Here is an 8,297-nt window from a genome sequence, read left to right on the forward strand (position 1 = left end):
TGTGAGAATATTTTCCTGGTGCACTCCCAACTGATACTGTGTTGTAAACAACAGGTGCTCTCTCTTTTCTTTTAAAAACCTCCCTCCTTTTTGGCTATTTGTTGCTAGTGACTGTGTCAGATCTAGGCCTAGTCGCATGAATTCTTCAACATTTTCACAGCATATTTCTGTTGCTTTTCAGACAGTGTTTTCTGGGGTTTCCCTTAGCTTGGGCAAGCATCCTTGGAGATGGAATTCAGTGCAACTCCAAGGTAATTTTGAATTACCAGTGGCCATTTCATACACCCCCAGCCCACGTGAAGGTGCTCCTACATTCTGGCATACTTGAATGTAACCTCCCATACTTGGGTTACCTTTGCAGAATAATATTGCATGTGTTTAGTGATTGACTTGAAACTAAGAAAATGGTATCCCCAAAGAATCCCCAGGAATCATACAAAAAACTGTATCTGCCTTTTAAGTGCCCCTATTTGAAAATCGGAGCTACTAATTTTTGTGTAAGGTTGGAACTTTAAAAAAAAAAAAAAAAAAAAAATTAAATGAATTTTTCTGTTGAAACTTTTAAAAAGTCTGTTTACATGTCAGCCCCTTTTTTCTTGTTTCTTCCCAGATGCTAGTTAAGCCACACCACACATTGCACACAGGGTATTAGTATTAACTCCCCAGGCTTTCTCTCTTGAGCATTATAAATGACTATGGAAATAGCTGTGATAAGGAGACAGCACAGCGCAATGCCTTCAACTAAAGGGACATTTAACTTTGATTATCTGAAACTCCCAGTACAGGGTCATAGCCCCCTTCATCTATTAGTTGCATTGAAAAACCCATTGATTATTTTTCCCAAAACCTCAGTTATCTGAAATTGAGCATCTCTTACAATATTTGGATAATAAAGGTTGTACCATATGTTATTTTAAAGTTTCTTTACCTGCTACAAACCACATCTTGGGATAATCTAAAATGGGAAAAAACCCAAACTGTTCACTTTTCACTCTTTTCCTTTTTATGTTTTTCTCATCTTGGAAAATGATGAGAGATGAATCAGTTTTACTTCGATTTATAGCCAGTTTATAGGTGCTTTCACTCATGTACTACTAGTATGATGCCTGGTTGCAAATACTACAAGGGATTGTTCTTGGTTTTATTCCACTGGAATTATTTTAAACTCATGTTTCTCTTGATCTTGGTTTTGTAAAAGCTTATTTTTACAAAATGTCGATTTTGGGGTGAATTTGATCTGATACAGGGGCCCTGTGGTGTCAGTTTGGCCTGATTCAATGACAGTGCATCACGCTGCCCATATGTGGGAGCGAAGTTCATGGCTCTAGCTCAAGTTCTATTTTTCTAGGCCAGCAGAGACTGAGTGAGCTTCAGGGGCAGCATGTTTAGCCCCTGGCGAAGACAGCGCTTACATTGAACTCTGGCTGGGAGAAGACTAAAGAATAAGACATTTGGGATCTGCAAGCTCTGAGGGGGCTTGGAGTGGGGTTATGTTGACCAGCTTACAATATAGTTCTGCCATCTTTCAGTTTGTTGTTTTTCAGAAATTTGCTGCTGGTAGCAGCTTGTTCTGTAAAGCAAGAGAGACAGAGCTGAGTTAAATGTTATGGGGTGAAGAAACAGGCAATGCTGGATCCTTTTCTTTGCTTCTATAGCCCATACCGTAAACAGCTTTCATTTTTAATTGAAAATGTCCTGGTTGTTGGTCCTAGTGATAATTAATTATACTTGTTATCAACAACTATGTAAATGACTGAGTTTATTAACATTAGCTAATAAACTACTGAATATGAGTAGCAACTGTTTAATTTGATTTTGCATGTACCCCAGTTAGACATCTGACTCCTTGGTGCATGTATGGAATGACCTAAAGAAACAACTGCAATTCAGAGTCAGCTTCCATATCCCTTTTCTTCATTTTACTATTTCAATATTAAAAAATCATTGAAGGTTGGGACTTTAATTTTCCAAACTGAGAGCTGCTGACCTTAACTGGCACATAGTGTGATGTGGAACATTGTTCACTAAGACAACTGGAGGTGTTCAGGCTGGAGTTACAGCCTTACCTCTGAGTTAATTGGGAGGTTTTTTCCTCTGAGGAGATCCTTAGTACCTCTGATGTACTACTGTAGCATTTAGCTGAATATTAGAATGTGAGGAAAAAGGAAGAAAAACTTTTTCCCAAAGCTAAATGCATGAAAGTTGGATGGCAGATATAGAGCAAGGAATTAAATTATGAATAGCTTGTTTTTTTTAACTTTTTTTTTGTATATTTTCCTTTGTGACTAGAAGCTCCTCCTTTAGCCCCATGTTTTGAATGATTAAATCCTAATGTGGGGGATTGTCTGAATCTTTCTTTGATACACAGTGTCCCAAGGAACAACTGGGTAGTTGTGAGTTGCAGCACAGTGAATTGTAAAGCTTCTGACAGTGCCCACTATGCAGGTGAACTCCACCTTATCCCTCTCTGCTGAACTGTTCTGGCTTATGCCTTGATGAGCATGAAACAGTGTTGGGGACCTTGGCCAGCATTAGAAATGCTTAAGCCATGCCTTGGCTTGTTTAATCAAACGGTAGTTTCAGTTCTACATGCAGCTTTACATTAGATTTTTTTTTTTTTTTTTTTTTAATACTAGGAGCCTTTTTTATTTAACTGAATTCTCTTGGGTTTCTTAATCCTGCTGCTAATAAACTGGAGTTGGGCATTAAGAATCAGAGTGTAAAAGGGACATGACCAGCTTTGTAGATCTGCCATTATAATACAGTATATTGATCTTTTGCTTTGTGATAGTGAACATGCGGCAATAATCTCTTTGTTGACATCCAGGCCATGAGCCATCTCCCATTTCTCCTCCCCCACTGTTTTTCTTCTATTTACAGTTGTTTCTTCAATTTCAATGACGTTCTGACCCAAGTGCTCATTTGCATGCCAAGGTTTAAAGGTCTGTGTGTGGTAAGATTGTGCACAACACTTGTCTCTGCAGGCTGCGGTTGGATGAAAGACTTTGTTCAGTTGTGTGACTTTTGTTTCTGAGTAAAAATAATTACTTTAAAGCTGCTATGTCTCTTGCATACACTATTGCTGTACTGTGTAGAATGCATTGGAGCCAGCTGAAAAGTGTTGTGCTGCAGGAAATCTGTTACACTACAAGATGGTCTAATGTGAGATTTGCTGATCTAGGGATGAGAAGCACACTTCCGTGAACGTACAAGATCTTAAACCATTTGCATGGCCTCATGCTGACCAAAATGTAGCTGTGACTTAACAGGGAAGAGTTCCCCTTTTATACATAGCTGTCTAATACTTGTATGACTACTTTGTTTTGGTTAGATCAAAAGTCATTCTCTTCACTAGATGGGTTATATTTGAGAGAGAGAGAGAGTGTGTGTGCGTGAGCGCTTATCATATGCATCTAGCACCATTAGTAGTGGCAAACATCCAGCTGTGATGGTGCTTTTTCCATTACAAATTCTGTTTTTTCAGGATATTGTAATATGGCTGTAAACATTTATTTTGGGGTGAGTAGGAGACTTGGGAAACAATTGGTCTTGCCAGGAACACCATTTTTAAAGATTTGACTATTTGTCTAAGTTAAAAAGACGACAGAAACACAAAGCCTGTTTGTGAGTGCTACTTCAATGTAGCTACACGGGACGAGACCGTTCAGAATTGGGATGATATAGCTGAGGTTAGTCCTGCTTTGAGCAGGGGGTTGGACTAGATGACCTCCTGAGGTCCCTTCCAACTCTAATATTCTATGATTAGAATGAATGGCTGGCTGTCTCCTTACAGCCGTGGAACCGTGTAGAGTTTACACACCGTTATAGCTCATCAGCTAGAGCCTGTGCTGAACCCCCTCCCCAACTTCCAAAGTGGAGTAAGCCAGTGGCACATCACAAGGAGAATGACAACTAAGAAACAACCCTTTTAAAAATACTTTTATCAGAGTATTAATCTAGATCTATGTAAGTATAAATTTTATATTTATTAATGTGTGTATATATAAATGGTCCATGACTATTCCCTTCTGTTAAGGGTGTAAATGGTACTTTACATAGATATATTAGTAAATTCCAACCGCAAGCACTAATTCTAGGAGAATGATATCCCTATTTTAATACAGAGTGGGGAGCAGCCTGCAGAGGCATAGGCTTGAGCCCACTGATTCATTCTTCTTACGGGGCAGGAGGGCCAATTTAGGACTCAGCTCTTTCACTGGGAAGAGCCCCATTTCTGGCACAATACTAGGAAACTCTGTAGCAGCAGCATCACCACAAGCTGTTCTGCTGGCAGGGAAGAGTCCCAAAATGGCACTAATGAGAATTAGAGAATGAAAGAGTGTCAAGCTGTCTCCCAACCGTGGTTTGAGAAAACCAGGCCTGAAGATCCTTATAGAGTCTCTTCCTGCCCTGTACATAATGGGAACATCTCCCCATAAGTAGGAAATTAGTTAGGCTGGCAGAAGGGTGAGGTTTATCTGCAGCATGTTCAGTTTTCCCATCTGCTTTCCCACTGAATTACCAAAAGGTTTAGAATTGGGATCCCCCTAGGATTCTGTGCGGGAATGGAAGTTCCACCTTCTGGTCACTTTAGCATCTTGAGGAGTAGAGGCTATTACCTTCCCAAAGACAATGACTCAGGATGTTAGGCTAATCAGACACTGTGGTGTGCTTGGCATATTTTTTCTATCCATCCCTCCTTTCTCTTTGATTCCCACTCCTCAAACGTGCAGCTGAATCTCTGCACAAAACCTGCAACAAAAAGGAAACATAAGCTGGAGATAAACTGGAGTGCTGCTTTGTGGCTGGCTGCTATGGTATTCAGAGGTGGTACAGCCCATCTCATTCTTTGATGCTCCTAACTCCCACAGGCATGAAAGGGGTAGGGTGGCTTAGACAAAATATATCTAATAAAATATATATGCAACAAGAATTCCTCTTGATTTTTCTCTCACCTGAATGTACCAAATTCATCCCTAGTGTAACTCCACTGAGATCACTGGACTTGCCCTTGGTATAAATTTTGACTCATTTTGGCCTTTCCAAAGGTTACTCTTACCACTAGGGAACCAGAAAGAAGCTGCTTCTGTGAGGTCTCTCTAAAGTAATATTTCATGGCATTTTTGTGAGGACCGAAACTACAAGCTTCTAGGTTTCTGCTGGTATCAGGATCTGGTGATTAATTTTCTTGGGAGGGTCATTTGGGCTGAAGGTGTTCAAAAAGGAGTAGCCATAGTGCTGAAACTGAAGCTTTTCTTCCTCCCCAAATGAGAAAAGCCACTGTGAAATCCAAACTTGACCCTCTCCATATTATGGTTATTGCTTCATATCCTCTCCAGACATGGCCTAAAGGTTACAGCAAAGGCCCCTGGGAATCAACATTCTGTGTTTAGTGTGAACTTGAACTACTTATTCATATGACTTAAGATAAGTCATGTAACTTCTTGCAGCCCACTTGGCTTCATTGAAAACTGTCAAAAGCAGAACCATCATTAAAAACCAGATGCAGTGTTCGGGGTATTTTCTAGCAGGCTGGGGGGAAGAACAGGATTTAGATCAAGCAGAACAGTGGTTTTCAACCTTTTTTCACTTGTGGACCCCTTTAAAAAAAAATTTTTTTTGAACGGAGGTGTGGACTCCTTTGGAAATCTTAGACATAGTCTTCAGACCACAGGTTGAAAACCACTGTTCTATCGTAAGGACAACCTTTCGTGGACCCCTTAGACACAGCCTGCAGACCCTCAGGGGTCTGCGGACCACAGGTTGAAAACCAGTGAAGTAGAAAAATGCAAGTTCCTTCCACTTCTCTGTCTCACTTTATCCTGATAAGCCTAGAGTTCTCCAGACTGCATGCTTAAGAAAAGGATGTGTACCTAATTTCTGCAGTTTCCAGAGCATTGAGCCATTTGAGGAGGATCAAGAAATTGTATTACACATGCTGAAAACCAGATCTTAATTAATCTTAGCAGTAACTGTAAGAAACACCAAATAACCCTTAAGAAGGCAGTAAAACCTGTTCATATTTTAAAGATCTATCAGAAAACTCTTAGATCTCTAACCTAGACTCTGTGAATTTATTCCTGTTCAGTTTTTTAGGGGGGAGGGTGATGTGTATAACAGAAAGTAGGCCCCAAAATATCTCCATGGGTTGAGATGGACAGAACCTTGATCATTGTCCCTTATACAAAGGTATGTAGAGAAGAATCTTGCCCCCTCCTCATTGCAGTTTGGCACTTAGTTGGGGGAATGGTGTTGGTGGGATGTAGCTATGTTTTCATTTTGGTTTCTGCTTTTGCCCAGACAAGACATCTCCTGCCATAACTCTTTTTACAGAATACTTTCTGACATAGAAAGTATTTTTCATGACCTGTTTGTTAATAAGTGCTTTAAAAAGCAGATTGTATCTCTCATATGGAAAAGTTAGGTCTAGGACATTGGATGTGAATTTCAGCTTCTCTCTTGGGTGTGTTGCAGGTGTTGCCATGTGTGAAACACTTGGTCTGCATCTAGAGAGTATGGTAAACTTAAAATAGTGGGGAATACAAATTGGGATGGTGGAGAGATGGCTGCTTTCACCAGCGGAGGGGAAGGTGTGGGAATACAACATCCAAGCGTGGGATCTGCATTTTCATGTCAAATGGGATACAGTATTTTTTATAAGGAGCCATACTTTTTTAAAGTAATTTGAGATCTGAATGTGATTTCTAATGTATCAGAACATTAATATTTTAAAGCTATAACAAAGTTTTAAATTTCTACTATTTTTTTCATTTATTTTAACTTGTTATCTATTATCTTAAATTGATGTATGTGGTTGGGGAGTATTGCTTCTCCTCTTAGCATTTGTTTCTATAACCAGAAATAAAATTATATATTAAAGAGAAGGTGCCCTGAAATTGCTTACTCCTTTTGAGTGGCTAAAAGATAATCTCTCACTGCCTGTATAGTATTGGTGAAGATTTCCTCAGCAGCCTGTGGCGTGGAATTCACCATTTTCTTGGTATGAACTGCTTGTGTTGAGGCTTGTGTAATCAGTTGTGGTGTGGCTAGCTCTAAACAGTGTCTGTTTGTACACGATTAATGCACAGTTAGTAACTGTGGCAGATAAGTGTTTCACTGCTAGCAGAGGCCTAGGCTGGCATGTTTGTCCTTTGTAACCGTTATTTTTCAGTGTGGTCAGAATTACCTAGCTATGTCTGTGGAAGCAGAGAGGTTGACTGGGCCTTCCTTCCAGCTCTCCCTGCTGTAGGATATCCTAGAGGGCTCTGCTGCTCTGTGCTATTGCTATCACTTTATGTGCATGTCCTCTGGGCACTCTGTCTCATGCATGGCTATAACTAGGCAGCATGCTTGGGGCGATGACAGGACCTAAATATTTCTCTCTCTACATCCCCACCCTTGTACTGTGCGCAGAACATTAGGTGCATGTTTCTACATCTTCAGGATTCAGAAAAATCCTAGTTGTGATCCATCAATTCAACTCTGGTATTTGGAAGTTACATTTGGAAAACATTAGCTCATTGTCATATTGCTCATAATAAATAACCTGCCTCTTTTTTCTGTATCAAGATCTACAATCTTTTCTCTGTGGATTAGACCATCATCCCTCAAACTCTGGCAGTAGACTCAGGATGAAGTTTTCACTTACCCATTGTGATCTTCACCAGTTCTGTGCTAAACCATTTCAACGGCTGCTGTAAATGATGAGACGACATATTGCGAAGCTTAAGAGGGGACTGAAACCATTTCCAAGTCCTCCCACTTAAGGCTAGATAGTTCTTATTCTGTGTTCTTCCTTTTGACACCTTATTTCAGCTCACCCTCCCTATTTTAATTTCTTGTTTTGGTTAACTCAGTTACTGGCTTTCAGTTTCACAATTTAATGTGAATGCCATGAAGACTTCAATGGACCTTCAACTGGGTTCTCCTGCCACCTATCTATAGTGTGACTGGTTCTTTCAGCTGTTAGAATTCTTGCCCCCATTAGGAAAAACACTTAGCAAATAAGGGCTGTAGTGAGCTAGATGCCTCCTTTACCCTCTTCCTTTTTAAATACACACAGCAGCGCTGTTGGACCCATTTCAAAGGGTATTGGACAAGCTCTCCCCAGTGCATAATTATAACAAAGGCCAACAACATTTGGGAAAAGGTTAACCTTTAGTCTCTGGGCCCTCTGCACATCTGATTTATGCTCTACAATGACTGTCAATATCTCCCGGGATGGAAGTTTCTGGTTCCAAAGGCATCAGGGGCTGCCATAGAGGCGGCTAATGGAAACTGTTAGTGGTAAAGCTCTT

This window comes from Emydura macquarii, unplaced genomic scaffold (assembly GCF_026122565.2).
Source record: "Emydura macquarii macquarii isolate MOO-44397 ecotype Brisbane River unplaced genomic scaffold, CSIRO-AGI_Emac_v2 contig_3390, whole genome shotgun sequence".
NCBI lineage: Eukaryota > Metazoa > Chordata > Testudines > Chelidae > Emydura > Emydura macquarii.